This window comes from Camponotus vicinus, unplaced genomic scaffold (assembly GCF_025532165.1).
Source record: "Camponotus vicinus isolate PSW18456_S1 unplaced genomic scaffold, iyCamVici1.0 SCAF_4, whole genome shotgun sequence".
Classification (NCBI taxonomy): Eukaryota; Metazoa; Arthropoda; class Insecta; order Hymenoptera; family Formicidae; genus Camponotus; species Camponotus vicinus.
This window is the reverse complement of record NW_028141976.1, coordinates 19961190-19978039: the sequence shown is the minus strand read 5'-3', so window position 1 is coordinate 19978039 and position 16850 is coordinate 19961190. Positions and strand designations below refer to the sequence as shown.

At 35.0% G+C, this 16850-nt stretch overlaps 1 protein-coding gene across 4 annotated transcripts in view; it reads left to right on the top strand.

Annotated features, from left to right (window-relative positions):
• The window catches only part of Kek5 (leucine-rich repeat, immunoglobulin-like domain-containing kekkon 5 protein), a 269622-nt gene that overhangs the window by 142333 nt on the left and 110439 nt on the right, over window positions 1–16850 (top strand). For all 4 annotated transcript variants that reach the window (XR_014438650.1, XM_083097913.1, XM_083097912.1 and 1 more), the window contains one exon: window positions 10752–10790. The gene's annotated coding sequence lies outside the window, so the exon portion shown is untranslated. The remainder of the gene's footprint in view (window positions 1–10751; window positions 10791–16850) is intronic.

The window sequence follows — 16850 nt, the reverse complement described above, 5'->3', positions numbered from 1 at the left end:
AAACATGGGTGTATGGTTATGACGTCGAAACCAAAGCCCAATCATCCCAATGGAAGCAGTCAGACGAGCCAAGACCGAAAAAAGCACGCCAAGTTCGGTCAAATGTGAAAGTTTTGCTCACCGTTTTCTTCGATTACAACGACGTAGTGCATCACGAGTTCTTACCACAAGGTCGTATGGTTAATAAGGAGTATTACCTTGAAGTTATGCGCCGTTTGCGTGATGCAATACGAAAAAAACGCCCTACTTTGTGGAAAGACAATTCGTGGCTTTTGCATCACGATAATGCACCTGCTCACACATCGTTGCTTGTTAGTAGTTTTTTGGCCAAAACCAACACCATAATCATGCCTCAACCACCATATTCACCGGACTTGGCCCCCTGCGACTTCTTTCTGTTCCCAAAACTCAAACGACCCATGAAAGGACGGAGGTTTGCCACGATTGAGGAAATAAAGACCGCATCGCTGAAAGAACTCAAGGACATACCAAAAAGTGCATTTCAGAAGTGCTTTGAAGACTGGAAAAAGCGCTGGCACAAATGTATTATATCTGAGGGGGATTACTTTGAAGGGGACAAAATAAATATTGATGAATAAATAAATATTTTTTGAGAAAATTACAAAGTCACCTTATTTTTTGAACACACCTCGTATATATGTTAGTTTTTACACACAAACACACACACACAAACACACTGACACACTGAGTATATTTGGATATTATATTTTATAGTATTTTATATTTTATATAGTATTTTATATTTTATATAGTATTTTATATTTTATATATTCTTATTACCAAATCTCATATTTTATTTCATTCTTATTACAAAAAACGAAATATGTATATACATAATAGGAGAACATACATATTTTTAACTAACATTCTATATGAAAAGTATTAAATAATAAATGTCATAAAAAACAAAAATTCTTTTAAGAGATTCCTTTAAGAATTCCTTTAAGAAATTATTTTCCCAAAATAAATGTTTATTTATAATAATTAACGTAATATAAAACAAATTTTTATAAAACGGTACGAGTACTTAATTTGACGATTGGAAATAACGACATATTGTTATTTTGACTGATAAACATGTCTAAAACTAGTAGAGTACTTTATTTTTTTCATAAAATTTATTTCTTGTTGGATATATTTCAATAATATGTGTATAAATTATTTTAATACCAAAAACATGCGAGCAACAAATTCTTTTAGTTAATTTATGTTATATTAATGCGCATCGTACAAGCTTCGCGCCGACAAAGTGTCGGTTTTTAATAGTTTAAAACGAGCAACAAATTCAATCTCTTATATATTTCGATAGTATAATGTCTACAGATTATTTTGATACCAAAAAGACGCGAGCAACAAATTCTTTTAGTTAATTTATGTTATATTAATGCGCATCGTACAAGCTTCGCGCCGACAAAGTGTCGGTTTTTAATAGTTTAAAACGAGCAACAAATTCAATCTCTTATATATTTCGATAGTATAATGTCTACAGATTATTTTGATACCAAAAAGACGCGAGCAACAAATTCTTTTAGTTAATTTATGTTATATTAATGCGCATCGTACAAGCTTCGCGCCGACAAAGTGTCGGTTTTTAATAGTTTAAAACGAGCAACAAATTCAATCTCTTATATATTTCGATAGTATAATGTCTACAGATTATTTTGATACCAAAAAGACGCGAGCAACAAATTCTTTTAGTTAATTTATGTTATATTAATGCGCATCGTACAAGCTTCGCGCCGACAAAGTGTCGGTTTTTAATAGTTTAAAACGAGCAACAAATTCAATCTCTTATATATTTCGATAGTATAATGTCTACAGATTATTTTGATACCAAAAAGACGCGAGCAACAAATTCTTTTAGTTAATTTATGTTATATTAATGCGCATCGTACAAGCTTCGCGCCGACAAAGTGTCGGTTTTTAATAGTTTAAAACGAGCAACAAATTCAATCTCTTATATATTTCGATAGTATAATGTCTACAGATTATTTTGATACCAAAAAGACGCGAGTAACAAATTCTTTTAGTTAATTTATGTTATATTAATGCGCATCGTACAAGCTTCGCGCCGACAAAGTGTCGGTTTTTAATAGTTTAAAACGAGCAACAAATTCAATCTCTTATATATTTCGATAGTATAATGTCTACAGATTATTTTGATACCAAAAAGACGCGAGCAACAAATTCTTTTAGTTAATTTATGTTATATTAATGCGCGCCGTACAGGGTTCACGGCGACAAAGTGTCGATTTTTAATAGTTTAAAACGAGCAACAAATTCAGTCTTTTATATATTTCGATAGTATATTGTCTAACAATTATTTTAATACCAAAAAGACGTGAGCAACAAATTCTTTTAGTTACTCTTCTCTTGTACAAATGAATGGCATCGCTCGGCGATACTTATGGTATGTTGGTTTTAATTAAATAACACAATTTTTACAAAATGTTTTTACACTATTTTGAAGCAACAAAATAGCAACAAATTCTAGTGTAATTGATTTTTTAATTGGAGCATTTTATATATTTTTTTCATTATGGGGAGGGCTAGCTTAATGTCAAGCTGGCCCCCCCCACTTCAAACGTAATTTTCTGCTAAACGGTTTGAGCAACAAAATCCGGACTACGGCAACAAATTAGCACATAATTAGCACTAAATTATTTAATGGATAAGATTTTATTTGGCGTTAGTGGGGGGGCCAGCTTAATATGGGTAAAAATATTGATGCTATGTGCACTCAGGTCATGAAGTCGAACGAAAGTTTTATGTACATGCCAAAGAAGTGGACAGGATAGGTCCCATCGCGGAAAAACTTTGAGTAAAATATCTGTCCGTAGAAAGTGCAGAAATATAAATTACATCCAAGTCCCTGCATCGCCAAACATACAAAGTCAATTTCGATAGTGGCGCACATTGCGCCATCAGAGCGATTGCATTATGAGAGATTGTGTTCTGAGAAGAATTCTTGAAGTGCTCGTTGGATTAATATCAAGTCAAAGAAAAGATATGATTGTTCTGCAGAAAATTTCGGTGTTAAATTTGTAAGAAAAGTAATTTGATTCATTTATCGTCGCGTGAAATCTTATTGTTTAATTTTTATGGCGAGATTCTTGCGTTACTCACAATTTATTACGAAAAATAACAGATATACCGAGATTATATCTTTCTTTCTAATTATATTCAAACAAAATACAACAACAATATAACACAATCAAATTATATATTTGAGAATAAGATGTTTGATTTGTTAATTTAAAAAATTAATCTCTTGACAATACATATTGATAGTTGTTTTTGATCTGTGTTTTCTTTCTATTTGTATGAAGAGAAACATTATATTGCGCAAGTTTCAATAGTGGAAAAATATGTTTTGTGTTGAATAACGGGTACAGTCTTTCCGTGAAACAGCCCCCTTGTGCAATATTACAGAAACAACGTAATCGTACGGAAATTGTTTCCAAAAATGGGGCACATTGCATTTTGCACGATATCACCACACGTTTATTACCTTTACTTTCAAGAGAACACTACAATATTCAACACACATTTCTTTTCATAACTATTCTCATTCCCGTTACATTAGCAATTCACATCCTTAAAGTACTTTATACATAATAAATGAATCATAATTATTTGAAATAATTATGAAATTATTCAATTTATCAATTTATCTCTCAATTAATTATATTTTTCATAATCGGAGATGTTGCAATTTATCTATGTTCCGTTTAATAAAATCATTTCGGGGAGAAAAATTGTTCTCTAACTCGTCTCATTTAATTTTCCACGACGTGTATAAGAATAGGGATGCAACGAACTTTTTGCAGCAGCAATCTTGCTCGCAATTGGCCTCCGAGAATATAGCGTTAGGAAGCGTAAGGAAATTGCACGAAATATCTTCGCAGGTTTGTCGTACGCTCACACCGAGCTCTACCGGCATTTCTAATTCAAGAGTTTAGGAAGTTACTATGTAGGCGTACAATACGTAGCAGTTTCGTATCTACAGTCGCGTAGTCTAAAATAGAATTGTCGGCGACTCCGCTAGTCGAGAAATTTCACGTTTGTTTTACACGTTTTGCGTTTTCTGGGGTAATAGTCGCAAACGAATTTTTTTGAGAATTACACTTAATTCTATCATTTTAATTAAGACGTTCTAATTACATTATTTCGCGATTTTTTAAATTATATATGTGAATTTTTATCATTATAGATTCAATCGAGTAATTCAATTTAATTGTATTCGTATTTATTGATCGCAATAAAGCAAGCGCACATTGATGGATCTGTATAATTTATTAATTTCTATATTTTTTCTAGAGTTTGTAATTATTTATTCCGTTATTTAATCCGTTATATCGATGTTTACATGCATAAAGCTACTCTGGGTGATGCAATTTAACTCCATTTTATAGTGCCACGAGAATTTAGAGTTTATAAAGCTCAATATCGTATAGGTAATTTGTGTATTTAGAGGCATATGACATTTGAATTTATTTTGTTATTCAAATAGTGAATAAAGAAGAGAAAGTGGCAGAGGGAACAGGAGGGAGGTATACGGGTGAGAACCTATGCACACAAGACGGTTCGTGCGAAGGTCCAACACGTACTCTGCAGAGTAAATGTTTAATACAAGCCTGTGGAGCAAGATGTAAAGTGGTATCTGGGGAATGCACCTGGACTTTAGAAGAAAATCTAGCACGTCCCACATGTAACTGTCTTTCCATTATTTAGGATTGATAGTTATGCCTTTTCTTAGCAACGCAGTGATATCGCATTGTATTATTTATGACATTTAATACACACCTGATGATAATGTTATTGCAGAACTCGAGGTAAAAGAGAAATGAAAACTTATAATACTTAGTAAATATCGAAGAGAGGATAGAGTCATTTCCGGAAGTAAGAAATTAGCGATATAATTAGTTGATTCATACATTTGGCGAATTAAACGTTAAATTTAAGGCTAAAGTTGACAGAAGAGCGTTTCTTTCGCTTGTGAAACTATTCACGTTTCTAACGCTCGCTTTTACACATCGCAAACACGCCTCGCAGTCGTAACTCTTTAAGCATCGGCAGAAACGACCAACTCGGTGAAAGTCCCGCGACGTACCATTAATTGGCGTTCAACCATCAGCGTAACAGTCTCTTCGTAACGATCGCTCTTCTCCTGTCACAAGACTCACGTTCTGCCTTAACGACGAGGTAAGTTCTGACCTCGTAACGGGGGAACATGTTGTCATCGGGAGGGCATACAAAGTAGCAGTCCCGTATTTATCTCGTGGAAGAGTATTATCGAATACTAGAGAGAGCGGTCTCCGATGCGGTCTTACCAAGAGATAGAACCTTACAAGTACCCATAGTCACATTAGAGGGATGCGCTAATTTATTACGCACCCTACTCGAGAAGAACTGGGACCCACGTACAGTCTATGTCAATTTCGTTCCCATTAATAGCGATGCAATTTGCTTCATCGTCCGCTGTCAATTGCTACCTTTGGTGATGAACTCACGTTCTGTTTGTCTCAAAGTTCGACCCCTGCTCTCCTTTGATTAAGTATTTCAACAGGGGAGATAGCAGAGTCAAGAATTGCCTGCTAAAGCCCGACGCGGAAGTGAATTCGGGCTTCTCAGAAAGTAGATAGAGTACGTAGGAAACGAACCAAGTAACTGCACGAGCTCGCCTGGCTCGCTTCAGTCAGTTTCTTGCTGCGCGAGCGGTGAAGCGTATACGAGAAAGGATTGGATATTGGCGTTATTTTCTTTTTTGGATTCTCGGCCATGTTACGAGTCGAAGACCTTGCATTACGCCACGCGACATGCGTTTGCTCTTAAAAACGGCTATATATTTTACTATCGGCGCGTGTATTCGAAGTAAATTGATGACCTAAGGCTCTCATCGGAAGGCCACTTTCATGCAATAATAATAATCTCGGTGCCGAAGATAAGTGTGTCACAAATGTGTATAATATTATTTCTTCGATTTCTCTTTATTTCTCACGTTTCCTTCCATTTTCGTTTAATGATACTTGTCAAAGAGAATGAAGAGTAAGTCCCTTGAAAAATAAGTTAAATGCGAAGCGCATAAAAAAATATTATGTTCAATTCTACGATGTCACAGAGAGAAACGATAACGCGCTGTATACCTGGGATTTCTCTTTTGTATTGGCACAATGCATTATAGTTCTCATTATATTCCAATATTCAGTGAACAGGACTGAAATCGAATGATTTTTACGCGTCCCGATGCACTAATCCGCGATATAATTGCAGTTAAATGACTTTCGTTATAGTTAGATATCCCGATCCGGTTTCTCATCTCTTTGCGGAGTGCGCGCATTTATGCTGATAACACACAGCTACATCTCAATTATTTCAACCTCTGACTATTGAAGCATTAAACGAATTCACGCGTACAGAGACTGAAACGTAACGAGGTGATGCTATGCGATCTCGAGAACATTACACGACTTTGTGAAGCGATTGCCTGAATACTAATCGTATTCAGATTAATCGATTATCTGATACAATTCAGGTCGGACGTTCCATGCGTAGTTTCCTATACGATAGCTAGGCTAATGGTACACGACGACAAAATTGTAAATGCGTTCTGTCATAGCGGAATTTTTAATAATACAGTGATCTCCTGTGTATCGCGACTCTGCAATAAAACCGCAGGAACTTTAACAGCGCGTTATATTATATTTCTAACGTGTTCATGAAAATTCAATGGGGGCTGGAACAACGCGTGGGTGGGTAACTGTAATAAAGCTAAGCCGTATAACGACACTGTCATTAAGTGGCATTGCGGTCATGAATGTCGGTGCCACGCGATACGACGAACCATTGTTCGGATTAGATCATTTCAACCGAGCTTTTTCGATGCACGAAGATGTGTGATTATTTATTCATGATTACGTATGTAAAGAATGATCTCGCTGTCACACGGTAGAATTCTAGATAATCGCAGGATCGTGGCGAAATTCTGCAAGCCGTATAATCGATTACTCGCCATGTCGCGAGGCGTTGAATCAAGCGAGATGGCTCGACGATAAATGATGAAAATCATTATTTTCTTCAAATAAAATATTTACTTTATTTATTGTTATTAAATATTAATATGCATACAATAATCATCTACACGAGTAAAAATCTAAATAATTTAATAAGGAGATGTTAGCAGCGTGTTGCCAATCACTTTTTCAAATTTATAACTTTTCTTTACGACTTTAATATGCATTATTATTATAATTATAATTATTATTATTATTAATTATTATTATTATTAATTTTATTATTAATTATTATTAGCTTTAAAATTTGTTTGGAAAAATTCTTCAAGTTTATAAAGGTTGATATTTTTTTATTTTATACCGGAAATTTGTTGCTTGACTCTTAATTCGGGCTTAATGGGGAAGGGCACGAGGTTCTCGTGTAACCGTTAATTAAGATGTCTATCTGCGCGTTGCAAAATATAGACCGGCAATAGTAGAGTCCGATAGATACGATCTGGAAACTCGGCCAAATCTTTTCAAAGACGTCGCGCCGTAACGGAGTAATGAAAGACATCGATTTGCAGAGGCGGCACGTTACATGCACCGCGGCAATTCCGGTCGAGCGGCGCGATAGTGGCACGGATAATAAATATCGCTTTGCAATCCCGTAACTTCGTCGTCGAGATACGAATTGTGTCGTGCAAACTATTCGAGTGTCGAGCGAACGCCGCACCGACTAGTGATCGACACGTCGGGAGGAAACCGAGCCTGCGAATTGTGTCATTAATAGATAGACTTCCCCTCCCCGGGTTGTTTCTCCAATGCATTAGCAATTTTCGATGTCATCCGCGCAGGACTCTTTATTACAATTTCGACATGCTTGATGGTTTTTAAGATCTCGACATCTTGATGCGAGCGAGTTCGCGAGTTACATAAAAATAAGCACTTTTCTCGAAATATAGTACATTTTTCTTAAAGTCCAAAACTCTTTTCTGAAATAAGAAACTTACCATGTCATAGAAAGTAGAAGCTTAAAGTGCTGTATAGTTTCGCATACATTTATTTCGAATACGCTACAGTTGCGCTGTAACAAGAGAAAAGACCTGTGGTAATGTACGAGAATAAAGATTCATACGCGGAATAAGGAGAGTTTCTAGTTTTTACTTTTGGAAGATTATTTATAATATAATTCCTGTGTGCATATATATTATCTGTTTCTATTTGATCTCATAATATGTATTTTGATACATGGAGATTTGTTAAATATGTACATCTCAATTGTGTTCTAATCTCCCATATCCTGGCTTACTCTGACATAATTTGTCTTACTGTGATTATATCTGGCGTACTCTGTGTAATCTAGGTCATATTGATTTATTCCGAATGATTCTGATGTGCTATACGATGCACAACCTACATTAGTTCAAATTACACACATCTATTTTCGACTTGATTTTATATGATACTTTAAATTTCTTTATATATGCGTTTTTTGTAAATTTTTTAAAAGTAATTATTGATGATTTATGTAAATTTATATCTGTATCGTAATTTCGTGTGAAAAACTCGTAATTGAGTCATGCAGCTTTTTATCTTTCATTCCGAATATGCATCTTCATTCTCGCGCTAACTCATCCACTTGCGGCGTCGGAGTATTTTGATTCCTTCCTGTCTACAACTTCCTAATAATGACGTTTGAATTCTGAATATAATTATGTAACTTCCGCCATCTACTTGTAAGCATGATCGGCGACCAAGACATGCTTCCGCAAACTCGATCTAATTTCGCAGACAATAGCACTCGGTTCTACGTAACATGCTTATCTAATCGCAACTTTTCTATACATCCAAGAGTTATGACGCGGCATGTCCTTATTGCGGTCACCGAAAGAAAGGTACGTGCTGGAGCACGTGTCACGGGCTTACGTTCTTCCTGGCTGACGGATACGGAGTGCGGCACGCGAGAACACTAATCCCAGAATACACGTGTCACCGTTGTCTGTCACTTGCGGAAAACGCACACGCAAGCGGACGGCATTTGAAAATGCGAGGGAAGCACGCGATAAAACATATTTCCCGTACATATACCTACATATATAACGCGGCGTTGCTTTAAGCGACACTTCTTACAGAATTGTCTGGAACCCTTAGAAAACTCGCCAACTTTGCCAACGCAGTTGGCAAATTTTCGCTATAGACGGCGTCGCAATTTCTCACGACTATTGCCGCTAAAGCGGATTAATTTACGTTCCTCGCACTCGTTCATTCCATTTGAACGAATTATCAACCGGAATACGAAAATTCCCATCACAAGCGCAATTATCCTCCTTTCTCCTCTTTTTTGTTCTCTTTTCTTTCTCTCTCTCTCTCTCTCTCTCTGTCTGTCTCTTTTTTATAAAGTTCATGAAATTAGTACAGCACTCGGTCTCAGTTCGTTCACCGAATTAACGCTTCATTATCTAAAACGGTGAATTTCCATACACCTCTACTGCATGATATTCGAAATTACGCAAAGTACCCTACTTATCACACATAACTAGATATTCTTGTATTTATAAAACGCCATTCCAGATATTGGCGCGTTCATTCTGAAATACAGTTTTTAAAATTTGCATGGCGTACATGCGAAGCTATTTGAGTGGTAAGCGAGAGGAGAACTCGCTATTTAAATACAAGCTATTTTCTAGCACGTATACGATGAATGAATATACGAAGACCCGACAAGTATTCTCCTTAAAATGCGATTGTGAAAGCGGAGAATACTGCTTTTCTCATTCATGATATATCACACAAATACTACAGCGATAAGCTGCAAGAGAAGAGAAGCTGTAACCGAATTTTAGTAATATTGAGAGAAAAAGAATATAAGTATAATTATAAAAAATAATTATAGAAAACGAATATAAGTGTATTTTGGATTAACCGCAGAATATCTAGAGAATTAAAGCTCGTGAACTACAAAAGATTCGAGCGATATTGAACTGTCGCAATTGCTCGAGGTAAAAATAAAAACGGTTATTCCATTAATACGGAATAGATATATATATTTGCATCACAAGTAGGAAACTTCGTGGCTCTCTTTATTATAGATTGACGGCGACGGATGGCGTAATTAAGGAAACCATTAACTGCAAAATCCGATTTATCTGCGACGATTGGCCTCCAAGTTTCGCGACGAGGCAAATGTTTCAATCAACTCTGCTTGGGGCCGGTACCCTACAGCCGTTGTTCCGAGACGTTCAGAATGCGATTATAATAAAGTCTTGGCTAAAAGTTATCGAACTGCCTAAATCCACTTCCGATGATAATAGTGGAAACAAATGGGTAGAAGAGAAAAGATAGCTTTTTTTACATGGAACTATACAGCACTATGTCACAATAGCTTGCATTTCAGAAGCGTTGGGATTGCGATTTGCATGTAAAACGAAATGCGTTTTCTCATATTTACGAGGGGATGATACTTCAATATTCCTTGTCGAGAGATATTCAATATTTTGCTAATATTCATACTTTTTGTCCAATGATTACGGGGAGCTTTTTGTACAGGGAGATTTGATAAGATTTAATCCACAATGATATTGTAATTGAACTCTTTGCATTTATATAAATGGATGGCGATGCAATGCAAAACTGTGTCATCTTGTGCATAGATATAATATTTAAATAATTTGTTTAATTAGAATGCTATTGTATTTTAAATCTCTTTTATGAAAATATTTTTTTTCTTTGTTACAGGTGAATATTTGGGCCATGTTTGAACGGTGCTGCGAGCAGGTATGTTGAAACTTCGTTTGAACTTTATGAAGTGTCTTGAAAACAAAGCCCGGAGTAGAAAATCTACGAGAACAAATAAAAGCATTGTATAGCTATGTTATGCGCCGCTGTGTTGTAGTATTATTATATACAATAATAATTTTACATTTTGCGGAACGTCATATATACAACACGTCGCTTACTTTCCGATTTCCGTTGAAAAAATTGAAATGCTATTTTCCTTTATGACGTTATATGCTCGCATTGCCGTCAATGTAAACGGTTCAACGTGACGGGCCCCATTTGTCCCGGGAATATTTCCGTTCTTTGGCAAAATGTAATTTCCTTGCGGCAAGGGCCATGCGCTTTAAACGAAAAAAAGGTATCGAATGTGAATAATTCAAATGTCATTTCTCAGTCGGATTTGTCGGTTCGATGCCCGCATACTGCCAAACGATATATCCGATAAAGTGCCGAAAGCAATCGCCGTCACCCATTCGGTGTAAAAAAGCTTATTTATGGAGTATCCGTCGATATCCGGCCTAACTTTGATTGTCATCCTAGTACCCTTATACTGTCACAGTTTCCTATCGTGACACAACGATGATCTGGCACCGCTCAGATTGTTAACTAGTGTTTTCCTTTCGGGTTCTCTTTTGCGAAAATATTCCGTTTCCGTGTGAAAAAATGCACATCAGTGCTCTTTTGCGAAATTATTTCTTGCGATATATATATATATATATATATATATATATATATATATATATATATATATATATATATATGTGTGTGTGTGTGATAGAGTATCGCGCATAAACAAAAACGACCGCAGTGCTAGTGATTTAATTAAATTGTCTGTTTTCCAGTTACATGTAATTGAAATGCAACTTTTAGACATCAATGTACTTTTGTACATCGATGTACAAATGCATGTGTATATTTGTGTATGCTGAAATATATTCTCCACATTTGCCCACGAGAAAATATTCGTTGAAACGCGCGGCTTCGTTTGAACAGAATAACTATTAGCTCCCGTTTCGGCTTTCCGCGTTTTATGATTTTAAAATTTGCAATTCTCTGTGAAACATGTTATTGCACGTATTTATGCGGCTTAACATTAAATAATGAACGAACAGATTGCCCTTCGACAGCATTTAACCCGATTTTTTGTAGTTCCGATATATTAAGAGAGCGAGAAAATGAATAATAAATAATATACTATCTAAATAATATGTTATATAAATAGTATATTTTTAGTCGAGTTTCTCTACATAGGAAAATTCGTAATTGATAAAGCGAACTTGTAAATTGAGCTCAAAATTTACGTTTGGATTCGATAATCAATAATCAAATATCTCGTTATTGCCGGGAATAGAGAATTAAATTACCTATATGATCATTTATTGATTAACGAATCAAAAACGGGTTATAAGTCCGCATTTATGATGTGCTGTTATATGGAAAAGCTCATTTATTTCGATGTAATTGAAATACTGCTGCAGTAATGATTCTTAATATAATGAGTTTCAATTTTTTACGATAATACATCTCGAAACATACAGACTTTTATTTTATATAATATTACTTTATAAAATATAATATATTGTTTTAACGTTACTTTATGTATGCTATACAACACGACACAAAATTACATAACTTTTTCACATAGTTCTTGTTTTTCTCTTATCTGTTTTTAGTTCGTATTCTATTAACGCATTTTTTATCATTTAGTGTTTTTTCTTAGTATCTCTCACAAATGCTAGGTAAGAAGCAGCATTTGCGGCGAAAAACTTTGCAAGAGTCATTTATGCGAAGCTATTTTCGAGTATTTTTCCAGTGCGAAAAACCATAGTGTCCCGTTGGTAGCTGGAAGGAACCAGACCGCACGCTAATGGCGGCGATTATCGTGAAAGCATCGGCTTGGCTGCTATATTTCTTGCTCGAAAGAGTTGTTAATACTACGCCCGCGATCCTGCGATGATAACCCAATTTACCGTCCGGCGTGCGACAAGTCGACCTCGTCGTAGAGCTTGACGGTAAACAATGCCGAAAGCTATTTTCGCAGGTCAAGAAGGTGCGAGTCAGCTCGCTAGGCACGCGCTCGAGAAAGTCACGTTTTTGCAAACGGGAGGACCGGCACACACAACCGCTATAAAAAGCTCGTTAGGGCGCCACTTGTTGTCACAGCATCCCCTGAACCCTTTCGACGGCTCTATTATAACGAAAAAATTCATCTCACGGGCACTTCCTTTCACTTGCGAAGCTAGAAGGAGAGATAATACTGTCGGGGGGATCGGCAACGGCTTTTGTTCTCATGGAGGTCATAAAATTGCGCTCTCCCTGTTCAAGGTATATTCCCCGAAGCAATCGATCAAACCAACCCCTTTTGTATCATATAATAAAAATAAACCCGCAATCAAGAAATTAAAGATAAACCCAAATTTTTACAAATACTAATATGTAAGTCAATAGAATGTAAAATACGCATTTTTTAAAAATAGTTTATTGGAATAAATTTATTAAAACATATTGCATTATTTGCTTGAAACGATGCAATTAATAAATACAATGACGTTAATATAAATAAAATATTTTGTATTATTATTATTATTATTATTATGCAAGGTTGAAAACGTGCATAATTGCGCTTTGTGTTCTCTGATAAAAATGAATTTAGTAATTAATACGAAAATAAAATTATATATTTTAAGCGTATTTATTCATTATAATCATGTTTATTTCATTCTTGTATTTTTCATATTTTTTTCTGGATAAAGTGTTTCCAAGATAGCAAGAAATCTACTTGATTAATTTAAATTTGACCTAATAATACGAAGAAAGGATTTGACAAATAGAAAAAATACAATTATTTTATTTATAAACTTTCAAAAAAAGACGGTTTGTACTTTCTCTTTATCTTTTATTATTAGATAAGATATTTATATAATCGCAATATTATATCATATAAACTATGTATCACCGCGATGGAGTAAATACATATCCAATCTTGGACTCCAAATATACTGTTAATATTCGTACACTTTCATAAAATGAAATTGTTAATTATAGAGAACGAAATTCCTCACTTAAACTTCTCTTATATTTATTCAGCGATGCAATCAGAGAGTGTATATATTTTGTATAATATACATTTTGCAAATGGAAGATGAAAATCAGATGAAGAAAAGACGGAAGAATCCTGATAATAAACGTCACGACCTATCTGTATGTTCAAATTAAACTTTTGGAATTGTTACAGAAATTCACGATTATTAAAGTGAGAATCGTTATAAATACCGTAATAAAACATGTTTAAAATTTATTTTATATTATATTTATTATTCAAATTAAATTGTTAGTTATAATTACATTTATTATTCAAATTAAATTGTTAGTTTTATTTATTTTTATTTATTAACTGACAATTAATGTGTTTATAAAATATTTAGCATATAATAAATAAGTTTAATAAAAAATTAATATATATCGATAGCATCGAAATTGGCTGTGAATATCTGAAATATGATGCTTCGGACATTTTCTCATTCGCAATATTTTCGCATGCGAATATGAATATTGAACATTTTCGCAATGTTTGCCATCAATTATTACCGTGTTCTAGAACACCTATGTAATTCTTGCAAATGAGATAGAAGTAATTGATAGATTAACGCGAAACAGCCAAGAATAGTAGGCAATTGAAGGATTAACGGACATGAACAACCAGGAACAATTCGCGAATATTTTAGAGTATGCATGACTTTGACAGGACGACCTATTCAAAATTACTGGCGAGCGTGCGCGCGGTTTGCGTGAATACACCAGATTCTGCGCGAAGCGCCGGGATTAATCATAACAATCGATTCGTATCCGCAGTTCATAAGCGATAATATTGTCAACAGATGAAAGCAGCTGCGAGATGAAGCTTCTGAAAAAAAAGGAGAAGCCTCGAGCCAGCTTCAGCATGAAACGTAATATGACATCGCCCCAATTATGGCCAAATTGCTGTCGCGTTTTTGAAACTGACACTTTGCGCAACGCCCATTGCGATGGAGCTTCGAACGTCCCGATACTAGCGTTTTTTTCCCCTTTTTTTACCATCCACTTTGTTTTTTTCCTTTTTTTTACATCCACTTTGTCGGCCCGCCGGCATAGATAGAGGCTGCACACTGAGAGAAATGTTTTGTATTAGCAAACAAAATTTTGTTACTGACGCAAAAACTAATTGTTGGTATGCGACCAATTAAACCTTTGGTTTCCACGCCGATTTTAATTCGTTGAATTCGTTTACTTAATAATACACAACTATTTTGTATGATATACACAGATTTTGAAAGTGAAAAATATAATATTTTGTTACCGAAACAAAACAATTACGTAAGAATAATATAGTCAAAAAAACTTTTTTGTTAATGTAACAAATAATTTCTTATAAACGAACTTTTTTCTATATAAAATCTAAATTCTTTTGTTCTCGCAACTATATATATATATATATATATATATATATATATATATATATATATACACAGGGTGTTAAAAAAGTATCGCATACGCTCAGTGCCATCCGATAGAGAAGGAGAATTTAAGAAAAAATGTCTAATACAATTTTTCGATCCCATGAATAATTTCGCCGCAATTAATTATTGTAATCAGTTAATCAGCGCGGAGCTACAAGAGGAAGCCAGGGGCGAGGCGCGCGAAGTCTGCGGCGCGACGGCTACCGCACTCATACCATGCTTTCGTACCGAGCGGAGGGAAAGTGCTTGCGATCTATTTATTTATTTTACTCACCTTCTTTTTGATAAGAGTAACAAAATAATTTACAGGAACAATCATCACGTAAAAATTTGCGTGATTATATCACGATACAGACTTTGTTAATTTAATGAAAGAATTTATCAATAAAAATTAGTTAAAAGGCTACAAGGACCAACGCAATGGTGGAAATATGCAAAAAATAATAAAACGGTTATTACAATAAAATAACCATATGAAAATGTTTATTTAATTTGAACATGACAAACGCCGCGTTTCAATCCAATTCGGATCCTTTTCAATGTCGACTAACAAAGTGAATAATAAACATTAAGATAAGATTAAAATTAACGGTCATAGGAGAAATGTAAATAAGTTTCGGAACAACGCAAAGTCAAAAAATCGGAAGCAAATATATGTACAATAACGGAAAATTTAAACCGTCAATCACAAAAAAGGAAAGAACGCATCGCATTAACGTATCGCCACAGAAAACCCGAAAGCTCGTACCGCATACCACCAGTATACCGTTAAAAACGAGATGATCCTCTCCAAAAAAACCGGAAGGAAAACCCACATACAGGTCCATGACCATTTCCAAAAGAAAAAACAGTCAACGATGCATAAATCGATGACCAGTTGGAAACTTGATGGTCCAAATATGTGCGAGTAAAAGCTTAAAAAACTGACACTCTAAAAAAGAAAACCAAGACAGAGCAATAATTTAACAAACAATCCGGAAACTACTTAAGAGAATCCTTCATATAAAGCAAGAGTAAAGTTAATATAATAAAATTACATACCGGTCTCTAAATTTGAAAGTGATCTCAAATCAAAAAATCGAACACAAAGGGAGAGCAAGTTAAGCACAACTTAACGTTCCAATCAACAGAGCCGAACTGAGGCACATGGGGATCACATATAGCACAGAACGCGAAACATCAAAAAAAGGGGGGGGGGAAGAGAGAGAGAAGGGAAAGGAAGGAGAGGAACAAAACGTCACAGAAGGAAAAATTTCAAATAATCACTGCGAACATTTTTTTTATAATGGGCAAATACATCTTATCCAAGAATTCGGTATCGCTCTGAATGTTAAGGCCATGGTTCTGACCAGAGATATGTAACATCTCAGCAATTAGCCTCTTTTTATATCTAGGTTCCTCCTCCAAAATGGAAACATTCTCCCAATCAAACTCATGTCCGTTCAATCTATGAAGAGACACAACTGAGAGAGAACCAGAAGATTTATTAATATCAGAACGATGTTCTTTAATTCTGGTCAGTAACTTCCTTTTAGTTTGCCCCACATATGAAGCATCACAG